This window comes from Carettochelys insculpta, chromosome 5, assembly GCF_033958435.1.
Source record: "Carettochelys insculpta isolate YL-2023 chromosome 5, ASM3395843v1, whole genome shotgun sequence".
In the NCBI taxonomy this organism is placed as follows: domain Eukaryota; kingdom Metazoa; phylum Chordata; order Testudines; family Carettochelyidae; genus Carettochelys; species Carettochelys insculpta.
Genome location: NC_134141.1, coordinates 65,286,303 through 65,300,580, shown reverse-complemented (window position 1 = coordinate 65,300,580; position 14,278 = coordinate 65,286,303). Strand labels below are relative to the sequence as shown.

Here is a 14,278-nt window from a genome sequence, read left to right as displayed (position 1 = left end):
TTCCTTTCTGCGAGACCAAAAACAGGAAGGCAGCACGGGCAGTTTGGTTAAAGAGGTTTGAGCAGATCTTGAGACTCCAGTTCAAATGAGTTGCCTGCCTGTAATCAACCATGGAAGTTGGAGGCAACAGGAAGCTCTCAATCACTTTTGTACTTTCCTCAGCCTCTGGTGTTTTGCTATTCTTTTTTCTAAGTTAGTTCCTAAAGATTGCTCTAGATTGCAACATCTACCGGTAGCCCAGGAGCTGTTACAGTAGCGGTAGAGTACAAGAAAGTCTCTGGTTACTCAGCTTAGGCACGCTCTATTGATGGTTGTGATAGTAGGACCTACTATGCCATGAATGGATTCCCTTCTGGTAGTATGAGGCACCTATGGCCACCAGGCTTCACTGCTGCTTCGTACTTATGGTGCTTTCCTAAAGCAGTGTGAATTACTTAAGTACTGATTGCAAAGTAAGCGATTTTTCTTGTACCTATGTCTTAGGTTTGTTACATTCTATAAAGAATTTTCCTTTGACAATTCTGCTGAGCACATAATTTTAATGATCTGTAAGCAGTTAGAAAGGTATGTATCTTGAAATAATAATAAAAATATATATAAAACTTTTTTTTCAACTGTTCTGCCTTGGCTAATTCTAAGGGAGACCTCATACACATAAGATTCATAAACGTGATTTTTTTAAATATATTCTTAATCAAATAAGACTTTTACAATTACTAAATCTGACACAGAGTAGTGAAATTAGAAATACTTTCAGAGTTTAAGCATGGTCCTCCCCCTGCATAATTTGATTATGATCAAAAATGGAACTCATATGGTATTTGTTAAACAACAAATGAATATGTATTGCCATATCTAATACATTTTACTTCTGATTGATTTTTCTGGATTGCACATAATCAGAATTATTATTTTGCTATTGCAGGACCAAATTCTCTTCTTTAACATTTCTATAGACAGATTTGGATCTGTAATCTTTATTTGTCTGATTTAGAAAGATTCCCACATAGTCTGATGCTTTTCAGAACTGGCAGTTATGAGAAAAAACAATTTAAAAAACACTTTGTTTATCACATAAAGCAAACTCTGATGCCAGAGAATATATCTGGAATCCTGTTGCAATTTCTATTGAAGTACTCCTCAGAAATAAATTATGTTTTGAAAAATCTTCCTGTATTTGGAAGCTTCTCCATGGATGTTAGTGTCTAATGGAAGAAGAGTTAGGCCAGTGCAGAGTGCTCTTTTTAATCATGCCACCTTTACTTTCCAGGTTTTGCAAGATTTCTTTTAAATGTATGAAAATACCTCTGTGGTGAGAGAAAATAATTCTTACATGACATATAAAACTAACTGTCTGGGCCGTGCAGTAATGGGTATATATGTTATATGTGGTCTAGTCCAGTGATGTGCTGATCTCAGTGCTTGAGGATCCAGTTTAGCAATCAGCATTACACAGAAGAGCCACAGTAGTCTATTTTGCGTAGTCTCTTCCTCTCTCTGTACATAATTATCATCACAGCAAAATGACTGACTAGATACTCTACAGTTGGCTAATAATGTAGTAAAAGCATCCTGATTTGTTAATTAAATCATAGTGTTTGAATATCACCTGCTGCAAAAAGCTACAGGAGACATATTAAAGAGCTGTTTGCAGCTCTTGTGTCTCAGTTGTAAGTATTACTTCTCTAATCTGACTGCCATATATGAATGTTATTCAGTATATATCAGACAATTTAAATGTTAAACTTTATTTTAATGTCTAAATTGCTTACCTCCATTCTTAAATTCATGTGCTTCTACTGTTTACTGGCTCTCCCTTTCTTGCAAACTTTTCACCTTTTCCAAAATTACTTCTTGCTTTGGGCAAGGGAACTTTTTCTGCTCGTCTTGGGCAAATAGACTTTCTCAAGCCTAAATTGTAGGATTTCCTTATGCTGATGTCACACTTACTTTTGGGGATAGCATGAAATTCAGTTTATATATTCTTCTATGTTTTCACGCATTGGATGTATTGTATTGTGAGGGTAAGTCAGATTAGGCTGTTTCTTGTCTTTAACAATACTAAATTGGGTAATCCACAAGAAGTGTGATTTATTCACAGATGATGTCAAAGAACCATGACACATATATGCAGTGTCACGCAAGATGAACCTCCGTTAAATCATTAGGTTTTCACTGTGAAGTGCTCATCAGCAAAGGAAAGCTGTCAGTAATTTAGACTCTGCTTTTCTTTTCTTGACTGTTACGTTTTTTACTTTATATCCACATATTTTGCTATGTAATCACTGAACAATCTGTTTCCGTCGGGTTGTTTGACAATGAATGAGGCAAATCTATATAGTGACTTGGTCTGTGGTCCAGAGCTGCATTGCCTCACTTAATGCTCTTGAATGTTGTATGCTCAGTGAAGCTGGTGGCTTTAACTGACTTGCTTTAGTTATTCCAGAAGCAATATGTTATATATATTGAATGAATAGATCTTTTGGAGGAGTACAAATTGGGTTATAGACCATGTCAGGAAAGCTCAATGTTCTGTTTTTGCCTTATCTACCCATTTAGTTTCTGTGTGTCTCAGCTTTATGTATGTGATACGGGGATAATGCAAATTACTTTTCTCACCAAGAGAGAGGCTGCCACCCCTGACAGGATCAGTTTCCCCACTCCTGTCAGGAGAGGCTGCCGCCCCTGACAGGATCAGTTTCCCCACTCCTGTCAGGGTCAGCAAGGGTCAGGCTGCCATGCTGGACAGGAGTGTTTTCCCTGCTCGCATCAGTGATGGCAGCCTTACTCTCAGCTGTCACTCTTGATAGGAGTGGGAAACCGCTCCTTTCAGGAGCGGCAAGAGTCAGACTGCTGCCTCTGACAGGAGCAGTTTCCCCACTCCTGTTAGGTGCGGCATTTGCATTAACCTGAGATGTATGCAACTTGAGTGCACGTATCTCAGGGTTTTACTGTACTGATGATGTATTGGGGCCTCTTGGAAAAAAATATAGTCTGATCACATAACACTATCATGATTCTACATAAGGGGGTATAGGTAATATTGCACAGTCAACTTCAAGTTTCTACCATCATGATATTTGAATGGTTTGCTGTGAAACTTAGAGATTTAAGATACATTTTGTTCTTTCCTATATTTTTTAAAATGGAAAAAAATAGCAAAACATAGAATTTCCACTTTGTTCAATTATAGTTGCTAAATAGCGGGAGAAAACTTGATATTATTCAGCAAAAGTGTAATTGTTAAGGGTGCAAGTCACTCCTGAGAATGAATCTAATATATTTTACTGGAAATAAAAAAACCTAAATAAATAAATTAAGTCAAATGATATTCACCCAAGAGTTGTGAAGGAGCTCAGATACAAAATTGCAGAACTAACTGGTACGTGGTCTAGCACTTAAATCAGTCTCTGTACAAGATGACCGGCTAAAAATACCATCTTAAAAAAAAAACCAGAGGCTATTTTGGCAGATATGATAAAGGTATTTAAAATCTTGAATTACGTGAAGAAAGTGAATAAAGAAATATTACTTACCCCTTCAATCAAGAATCGGGTCACCAAGGAAGTGAATAGACATCAGGTTTAAAACTAATGAAATACTACTTCCCAGAACACACAATCTCTGGAACTCGGAGCCATAAGATGTTTTTGCAACCAAGGGTCCTGTGGCACTTTATAGACTAACAGAAAAGTTGTGAGCATGAGCTTTCGTGAGCACAGACTCACTTCATCAGATGCTGTTCATGGAAATCTGCAGGGCCATCTGCTCATAGGAATGAGGGGACTTCGAAGTAGGCGGGGTCCTTTCGAAAAGGAGCCCTGTCTGAACGAGCCGTGCGGCGGTGAGCCATGTCAATTTCGAAGTGCCGCGGCTGCCCGCATGCTAATGAGGCGCTGAATATGTATTTCAGCGCTTCGTTAGTAAACTTCGAACTGGCCATTTGCATGGCCAGTTCGAAGTTTGGGGCTAGTGTAGACACGGCCTAAATGCTGTTTAGCAGTTCCTTATCGGGTACGCGAATGAAAGTTCAAACTCTCAGTTCACGTTGTAGCTGTCTTTTCCTAGATTCATCAGTACTGTATCCAGAGAGGTGCAGCTATGTAAGTTCAATACACACTGAAACCAAAACAAGAGAAGACAGTAATGAGGTACTGTGCAGCTTCTTTTTGCAAAATCTCACCTGACCTGCCAAACTGTTTTATGAGGCCACAGTTTTCACTTCCTTCTCCAGTGTCAGGTGTCCCATTCCATTTTCTTTATTGCATGAAAGAAAAGAGGTAGAGGCTGTGCAATTTTAGATCTAAAACAAGTCAAATGTTTCCACAAAAAAGACAAACTTCAGGATGGAGACATACTCTTGATGTAATGTGCTCTGGGGGTTTTGTAATTTCAGCAGATTAAGCTGAGTTTTATGTACATAGCCCTATTAACACTATTGACAACTGAAGCTTGCCTGTTTGAATTATCACTTTCATCCTCTTCCTGCTCCATGGGTATTGATCGTGATAGTGTCGGACATCGAGGTGACAGTTGAGAAAATTTCTGTGTTATCTTTTATAAATATTACATATGACCCTGTTTCTCTATTCAGTTGTTTATTGTTGCCTGTTTGAATACATAAAGTCACAAAAAACTCTGAAGGAGTTGTCATAGAAACAAGGAGGACAGGGAGAAGCAATGACCCATTTAAAGTCAGCCACAGCTCCAAAGGTAATGATGTAAAAATAACTGGGCCCATCAGTCAGTATGGGGATGCAGAAATTACCTAAGTGGATCCATCCAGTTTAGGAGGCTTTACTCTTTCCAAATCTAAGACTGGGATCAAAGGAGATCTAAAAGAACCTTGAAAGGGTGGGGTTTTGGGTGATCTTAGAGAGGTGGCCTTGGGCATGTCTGTGAAATAAATGGCAAAATGGGAAGACACAGAGACAAAGCAGTAAGACTGTAAACAACTCAGACTCTTCCTCTAAAGTCAGAAATGAAGACTCTCTCGCCAAAGCTCGAAATAGAGAGGTTTAAGCTCAAGTGATGAAATAATGTGTATAGGTCTCTAATTTTGTTTTTGTTTTGGGAGTGAGGATGGCGGACAGTTTGATTTTGTTTTGTGTGAGACCAGTGATATAGTTTTCTTACAGTAGCTTGCAAAAAGTTGAGGGGCAGAACATCTTCTTTTGAAGAGAGAAGCATTTGAATCAATTCTTCCAAGCACGCAGCCTGGGCTAGAATTTTCCTTCTATCCTCTAGGCAGTTCAATGTAAGGAACTGAAATTAGGCTGTAATGTTAGATCCCAAGATAGAATGTTTGCTCTCTTAAAGAGAGTAATAACAGCTTCTGCTCCCAGAAGAAATCCAGGTACTGTTTGGTCAATGTGTAAAGAGGTCTCGTAATATCAAGACCAGAAGATTAGCAACATCCCCCTTTAAAGAAAACATGTTTTTCAGACAAGGTCAAAGTGACAAATAAGATATTCCACATGTATGGTCCATTAAGTTTATTTTATTTTTATTTTTATTTTATTTTTTTCCAGATAGGCTCTGTCATTTCCCAACAGTAGTTTGGGCCTTCAAGATTGCTAGAAGATAAAAGAGACTATTGTACAGAGAATCTGCACTCCACAAGCAAGGTTCAAGAAGGTGCAAATTCAGGTAAACAACATCAGTTATCCTACGCTTTCTGTATGCATGTGCCAAATATGAAATTACAGTGCATGAAGCCCTGGAGAAGCTGAAACGTATAATCATGATTATCCTATTTTTGGATATCTGATCAACCCGGTTTGAATTTTTTTGTACTTTTTCAGCTATCAGCAAAGCTCTTCTCTGAGATATTTCTGTTTCTAGGTAATACTTATATGATGATGGGCACAGTAAATCATTAAAATAAATCTTCAGGGAGAAGCTTTTGGTAATATTCTTATTTTTAATCTATGGAAACTCTTTTCTTGGCCACAATTACATCTACTATATAATTTTCAGAATTGACAGCCTTAGTGCGGAAAAGCCTCCGTGTGTGTTTCAAGATGATAAGAAGCTCTCTAAAATAGCATCAATGTTCGTTCCCAAAGTAGACACTTCCACTGACAAGTCTCAATGATTTTTTTCTTTGTTTTTGTGGGTAAGCCCAAGTCACCTGCAAAAAAGATAATTTGAAACAAGACGAAGAAGACCACTACTTTGTTTCTTTCTACTTGAAAAGGAAGGGAGAAAATTATGGAAATTGTGTCTGTCTTAGAAGATTGTAAAGCATTTGATAAAATGATGAAGGTAATGAGGTATGAGGCTTTTTCACAACATGGCTATATCTTGAACAGAGAGGACATGATCTTTAGTGAAAGACACTTGCAAGGGATCTCTCTTATCATCACTCTCCTCACTCGTGCATATAAATTTTGTAATGCTCACAACACACACACAGTATGTCCATTTACAGCAACTAGTACTCCATTTTGACTGTAAAATAAGTATTTTTAGAGTGTCTTCTATGTTTGCTCTGTTAAAAATGAGAGTTTCATACATTTTGTATAATAAAATGCTATAAGGTAAATATGTGCAAGGATTATTGAGTATTTTCTATTTGGATCTCAATTCTTGTCCTACAAACCCATGTTTCCAAATGATTAGTTTGCTATTAGTTTTCTAAAACTAGTCTTCACCGTCTCCCTGCTACTGTAGGCAAGTCAGTGTTGTCCCTTTCATTCCAGCCGACTAGATAAAGATGTTCAACTGATTTAACTGAAAGCATGTTAAACTCATAAAAGTGGATACTTTTGTATCTGTCTATAACATCGATTTAGCTGGCATTTACACTTAAACATAATCTCTTTGTGGAATCTCGTGACTCATATGTTGCCCTCTGCTTAAAGGATGCACCAAAACCAGTGGAAATCACTCAGATTTATGGTCATCTGTTCTCTGTCAGTTTGCAGTCCTGCCATTTGGCCTGTCTGAAGCCCCTCACATGTTCACATAGTGTATGGCAGTGGTGACAGCATTCCTGGAGCTTCTTTTGGAGTTCAAGTGTTTTATAGCTGGCCAGCTGGTGGATGAGAGGCCAAGCCAAGGGCCAGGCGTTGTCCAGCATAGCTACATTTAGTGTAATAGGGTTGCTTATCATGGAGGATAAATCCTGTCACTTTCACAAAGTGTAAGTTTTATAGGAACAATCCTAGAGTCTATGGAAGTAAGGCCTTGCTCCTAGTGTCTGGTTCCAGAGGATATTGGTAATTTTGTAAGATAGGAAGCCTTATTTGAATTTGGTAAACCTCATTATCTGAGGAATAGCCCCTGTTTTGAAATAGTGTCTGTGTAGACAGGAGAGGGGGCTACTTTGAAATAAACTATTCCAGAATAGATTATTTTGAAATAAAGCTTCTGTGTAGACATAGTATTTAAGGACAGAGAAGGGGCTGACTGTAGTGTTGACATATCCTTAATCCCCACAAAGCCAGGGAGAGGGAGCCAACTGAGGCCATTCCCAGACAGTCAGGGTATGACACAGTTATATCCTCAAAAACATCATGAGCCGCAATTCCAAAACACAAGCTGCTATGTGGGCTTGGGGAGACAGTCTGTTGGGCAGGGCAGATGCAAGTAATGTGTAGGTCACAGTGGCATTTTCACAGCTCCAGACTGGAATGACATCAGTGTGTGTGCGCCTTACAACTCTTCAGTGGGCTTTCTGCTCTCTTGTAGCTGCCACTTTCAGGGATTCTTTCCTGGACCAGAGCAGGAAAAGTAGAATATTTTGGTCATCTTGTTGTGCCCGATGTACATGGGACAGGTTTTACAGAGAGGGGACTTCAAAGAAGTAAAGGGAGGTAAGAGTGTTGTAGGGAATCCTTTTTTTTTTTTTTTTTTCCCCTCTTTAAAGGGAGCTGCTCATGGTGCTCAGTATAGAAAGGGGATAAAACAGATACTGTGGTGGTGCCAATTTCAGTCATTAGTAACAGTTCAAATCTCTCCTCTCTTAAGGCTGATGCTGTCTAAATTCCTATACAATTCACTACCCTTATTAGTGAGCAAAAGGACTGTACTACCATCTTCTCCTTTGACTGTTTTCTGGGGTGTGCCAATCTGGGAGCTGTGCTCTGAGACAGTCACTGAACATGTCTGCTGTGGGGATATGGGACAAAGCTGCCTAGTTGATGACTTCCATAGTACAAGTAGAGGCACAGAGATGCTTGGGTGTGTCAGGAGTGATGTAGCTGTGGGCACGGCCTTGAGCAGAGAAATGTAGCCACCTAGGGAACTTTACTGTTGAAAACTTAGATGCTTAAAAAGATCAGGTACCTAGAGAGCTAAGCAGAAACAGACCAGAGGTCTTGAGGATCTTAGTTTTGTATAAATGTGGAAATCCAGTGCTTAGTTGCCCTTTGGAGTCCCACCCACGTTGCTTTTCAGAGTGATTAAACCAGTTTGTTATCTTACTCCTAATTACTGCCACCCACATTCCACTCCCAGATCCAGGATTACTGATCACTAATAGCCTGTTGCAGACCAGCAAAAAGTTCTGTGATTCTTCCTCCTGTAGCCTTCTCCCCTACCCAAACTCCTGGTGCTGCAGGGTGGGGTGTGGTGACCCAAGACTGCCCCACAGTAGCTAGTGCAGCAGTCCCAGGGACTGCCGGAGTTGTCCTCAGCCAGGTCTACCAGCCACTGCAGAATGCACTGGAGCCCCACAAAGAAATGACAAATTCCCAGCCTTAACAATAGTGTGACTATAGGAGTGTATTCTTTGACATCATCCCATCAATTACTTACAATGGTCATTTTTTATTGTTGCTTACCCATTGTGGGCCCTATTCTGCAACCCCATTGGCTTCTGTGGGACTACTCACATGAGCGTGGGCTGCAGTATTGGTCCCTGGTCTAGGTTTAGTTTATTCCCCACATAGATCAGTTTGCATCAGCAATCAACAGGAAGGGTAATCAGTTTTGTTTGAACTGGTCGCAGTCCAGAATACCTCTGGGATGCTTTCCAGTTACTCTGGACAAGTGAGCTTGTATGTGTATGTCCTTCAGTTTTGTTCCTACTCAGAGTTCTATTACCAATCAAACAGGCTGATGCTCAAGTGATACTCAGTTCCACTGTGGCCTCACTGATGTTTGTTTTCTACTCTGCTTAATCTCTCACTCAGGTATCTGTTGACACTGCCCTTAGTCCCACATTGCTGTGTCTTCCCATCCCAACTTAGAGGCTTTTGTGTCTGCATGGTGTGGGTTTAACACTTCAGAAGGAGATCTGTTCAAAGGATCATCTTCAATAATAGAAAACCTCTCCTTTAGGTATACATACTTGGTGAAGTGGAAGAGACTCTCCTTCTAGTCCCAACAGAAGGGAGTTTTCCTGCTCCAAGCTCTGATGCAACACATGCAGGACTGTTTGTTATATATGAAACAATAGGTCCTTGCTTTTAATTCCATTTGGGTTTACCTAACAGCTGTTTCAGCTTTCCAGCCTCCAGTTGATCACTTTTCTCCATTCCCATGTCACTTAACCAGTTTGAACCCTTCAAAAACAAATGTCCTCATATAGAGCAGTGTTTCCTAGACTTTTTGAGACCAGGGAACACCAAACAATAATATTTTCAGGTAGAATACTTATGAAAATTTTCCTCAAAAAACTGTCGTCCGACCGAAAAAAACCAAACAGGCACATACACAGAAAAAACAAAGCGAAGTAATTTAATCAGGTGTCATAGCAACGAAGAAGTAACATTGTATCTGGGTTTAATAACAGAAAATGTGTACTCAGTGTATTTTTCCAAACGCTCGCAGCACACCTGTTTATGGAACGCTAGTGTTCCTTGGAACCTAGTTTAAGAAATGATGAATGCTGATCCCCATTGAACCTGGTGTTAACAAAATTAATAGGTTCTGATTTTCAGCGGCTTGTGCATGGCTCCATCTGTCATTGAGCCTTTTTGGTGGTAATCATCTGGTCCAGGAGATTGTGTGAAATAAGAGCTCTGATGTTTAAACCTTGTTTAAACAGACTTTTATGAGGACATACTTACTCTGTCATTTGAAATATCTTACCATTCTGGTTTCTCACATCTCTGTCTGGAGATCTGTAGGGGAGCTCTAGCAAATCTTGGAGTGGTGCCCTCATGCTGTATATAAGTCAGGGGTGAGAAAAATTTTTACATTGGGCTCCACTTTTCATCCCTGTATTTAGCAGCATCCCCCAGTCCACCTGTCTACTGTAATCCAAACATGTAAATTTTGGTTATGTTCTTATGGGGGGAAAAACCCTTTCTGCATGTGTAAGTAAATAAAGTATGTAGAATGTAAAAATTGAAGGGTCTTGGACCCTTTATATTCATTTAAGCAAAACTATTTACTTCGCTTGGAGTTCTCTGTGGAGACTGATGTCAGAATGTGGTTTCTGGTCATTGGAAAAATCTTTGCTTCTTCTGTTTCCTCAGAGCCTTTTATGTTCTACCTTAAGCTGATAATCTGAAAGTGATAAGGATCTGACTGAAGTTTAAGTGACTGTAAAGCATTAAAGCATGCAGGAAAATAGATGAAAAATGTCTCTTTTTAAACAGAGTTCTTCGGAAATTGAGAGGAGATTAAAAAAAAAAAAAGGATGAGGGGTTGAAAAAATGAACAGTTAGAAGATTTGAACACTGGACCAAAGGATAAACGATACCTCTGTAGAACAACACTTAAAAAGGTATGTGAACTTTTACCTCTGGTAGTAAATCTTTGTCATGTCATAGTTTCCTTTTCTGTTCCAATTTATGGGACAATAAAAAAAAAAAAAAAGGAATTCTTTGTCTGCCTACCAAACAGTAGGAATTTCTTATTTTGTTTTTAGAATGTCCATATTACAGTGGCTCCTAGAGGGCCCCAAACAGTATTCCAAACAAGATTGTCATCCTTTTGTGATAGGCACTGCATAAATATATAAGGTGACATGGTCTATGCACAGAGGAGCTTACTGTTTTTAGATGAAAAATGAGACTAGGAAGGCTAAGGAAGACGGGCCACAGTCAAAAGGTGGACAAATGTTTATTTACCATTTGATTTTTTTGCTATTTAATATATGTATAACATTTTGAATATGTGGTTATTGTGGAAAGTAGGGTCAAAATGCTATCATTTGTATGTGTTCCTATAAGGACTAGGATATTGTTATAGATATTTAAGAAGAGGTTAGATAGATAGCTTGCAGGGATGGTCTAGAAAGTGCTTGGTCCTGCCATGAGGGCAGGGGGCTGGACTCGATGGCCTCTCGAGGTCCCTTCCAGTCCTACTCTTCTATGATTCTATGATTGTCATGTACAGTTCAATGAACAGCTACAGTGAAAAGCTGGCAAGCTATTTTATATGCATAAGGAATGGAATGGAGAATAATTAACATAGATACTATTGTATGCTTTTTTATAAATCAGTAATGTGGCCTCATCTGGAATATTTGGTGCAGTGCTGGTCATCGTATCTGAAAGGATATTTCAGAAATGGAGTGGGTTTAGAAAAGACTAACTTCGGTGTAGATTGTATCTATATGGGGTGTGGTCATTCCTCCCAAACCCCAAAGTTCCTATGTGCTGACCGAGTTGACGGGTAGGAATTCAGAGGGGAAAGAACAGGAACTGGGGGCCAGGGAGCAAGAGTAGAAGGAAGGGGAGGCTAGGAGCATGAGGTGAAAGAAGGGCAGGGTGCAGTGGAATGGGGAAGATCTAGGGAGAGGGGGATAGGTAGGAATGAGTATGTGGGTGTATGAGAAAGGACAGCTCCAGGAACTGGCAGAGATTGTGTTGGGGGTGGGCAGGGAGGATTGATGGGGTGGCTGGAAAGGTGATGGAGAAAAGAGCAGCTGAGGAGGAGCAGGGTATGGGAGGGAGCTTGGGAAGGACAGAAGCAGGTGAGAGAGAGGGGACAGACCGGAGGCTGGCAGCAGCAGACAGAATTCGGTCGGAGCTGGGGAGAGGTGGCAGATGACAGTAGAAATGGAGAGGCTGATGCGATGGGACAGAAGGGTGTGTACACACAGGTACACTGGACCATAGGGACACACATGCGGGCAGCCGTAGGGAGCAAGCAGCTGGAAGCTGCTTGTAAGCCTGCTGTGCTGCTAGTGGTGGTGGTGGCAAGGCCCCCTGGGTGTTTTAAATCATCCAGGGGCAGCACATGGGGCCAGGAGATGCTGGGGGCAGGGAATGTAGGGAGCAACAGGCAGTGAGATTTTGTGAAGCCCAGCTGGCCAGGGATATTCCTGGTGACAGGGCATTGCAGGCCCATATGACGCACTGCCAAAAACCAGGGCCACTTACCTTTGAAAGTGGGAGCGGTTCTTCAGCTGGTCTTCCCAATGCAGAGTTTGAGTTTAACAGTCCTCATTGAAACTTATTTTGGGGTATTTTCGGCCATTGAAAGCAGCCAAGTCTGTCCCTTTATACAGTCAGGCTCCACCTGGCAGTGATTTGAGCCTTCTGCCCTAAGTTTGACAACAGTTTTCCTCCCCTCCCCCCCCCAAATGAAATGGTAGTTCATTTTCTCAAAGGCCTAAAGAGGATGTTTCCTCAGGTGAAGAACGTGTTCCCTCTTTGGAACCTAAACTCTGTCCTGTCACAGCTGACAGGACCACTCCTCAAGCCACTAGCAATTTATTCGCTGTTGTAGTTTGCCCAGAAAGTTGATTTTTAATGACCATTGCTTTGGTCAAGAGGGCTTTGGAGATCAGAGTCCTCATGCCAAAACTTCTTTATATTATCTTCTTCAAAGATTAAACTACTACTGAGTGTGGTATTTAAATTCCACTGCAGCCAAGGAATTTTTGACCAGTGTTCTATCCTAAGCCGCATGCAGATAGGGAAAAACAATGTCTATGCTCCTTGCATGATAGCTGGGCCCTGGTATTTTATATTCAAAGGCCCTGACTGGTTCTGTAGATTGACTTAGCTGAGAAAACAAGAGAGGCTTCCCATTTCTGCCAGAGAATATCATCTTGAGTTACTTCATGCATCCAAGCCTGTTAAAACCTTGTGGAGTCTGTCTTCCATCTAATCTGAATGTTCACTCTATGAGATCTCAGACCTCTTCAACCACTTCCCTAGCTCAAGTCCCTATTCAGGATGTCTGCAGGGCAGCAACCTGATCCTCTGTGCACACTTCCTCAGTGTACAAGCCAGAGATTATTCTGACTTTGGTCATTATGCCAACTTTGGGTGGACCTTGGCCGGGGATCCCTAGGAGTTGTATGAGATGTGTGGGTCTTCCACCTGCCTGAAGTATGCTGGGGAGGGAGAGAGTAAGAGCAGTCCCTGGCCTGTATCCCTGCTCCAGGGACTCTCTTGCCCAGGGCAGGTCAAGGATCTGCACCATGCCTCCACGCAGCTGCCTGAATGACTCTTACCATAGCTGGGTTGCAGCTCCCAGGCCCTTCCCTCAACTAGAGTTAAGTTGGTGTAAGACCCACACAGGCAGGTGTGGGGAGCCTGGGCATGGGCCTGGGGTTACTGTCACTCAGGGAGCTGCTTTCACATCTCTCTCCCTGGGGAGGAGGGAGGGAGGGGGATGGGCTTCCTGGCGTCCCTTTGGTTTCTATTTTGGCCTGGTGTGGGGTCTCTGGGAAGGAGGTAGGATGGGGGCGGACATGAGGAAAAGGGGTGGAGCAGGGCCTTGCAGAGAAGAGGAGGGCCATTAGGGTGAAGGGGAGGGCCAAGGCCTTGGTGGGCAGAGGCAGTTTGGTGTTGGGCTTTCAGGGCACCCGGAATGTGTGAACTCCTCACTTTTGGGAAGACTTTGGCTGCCCTGGATCTAAGGTTGTGTCATAATGCATATTTAAAAAGGGGCTGAATTAAGGTTGTCCAGGTTGCCTGCCTTCTGGCATCTCTGAACTTCTGAGCACTTGAATTTGAGCCATCACAGTCTTTTTGCATAGTGTTTCGGGTTTTAAATATGGTTGTGTTAGTCTTCTGCAAACTTCCCGAAGTGTTCATATCTGCCAGTTAACTATTACTAGAAATTTTGTGGGCGATCAGGAGTGGTGTAATGTGAAGAAAGAGGCTCTCTGGTTACTAGGAGTTGGGCAGGATAATCTGGGACTTTTGTCTGGTAATAAATCGGTATCTGATCTCTCTTTCTCTCTCAAATCAGCCTATTTAGCTTGGGAATTCAGTCTTCCTGTACAGTAACCCCCCGACTTGCACGAGAATTGCACGACTTGCACATTCCTGGGGAACCAGGCATAATTCGAATGTTGTGCAACTTGAGGTGTGGGTGGGGCCACCAGTTCCATCCCCACTGAGTCACTGGGGCCAGGGGA

The 14,278-nt window shown here is 41.5% G+C and overlaps 1 protein-coding gene across 17 annotated transcripts in view; it reads left to right on the top strand.

The window, feature by feature from the left end:
• The window catches only part of FER (FER tyrosine kinase), a 443,173-nt gene that overhangs the window by 96,939 nt on the left and 331,956 nt on the right, over positions 1-14,278 (top strand). For 15 of the 17 annotated variants that reach the window (XR_012645737.1, XR_012645738.1, XM_074995257.1 and 12 more), the window contains 2 exons: positions 5,532-5,649; positions 10,554-10,681. The gene's annotated coding sequence lies outside the window, so the exon portion shown is untranslated. Of the gene's footprint in view, positions 1-4,390; positions 4,714-5,531; positions 5,650-6,139; positions 6,276-10,553; positions 10,682-14,278 lie in introns of those variants that run through there. The other 2 variants (XM_074995258.1, XM_074995260.1) reach the window with 2 other exon arrangements.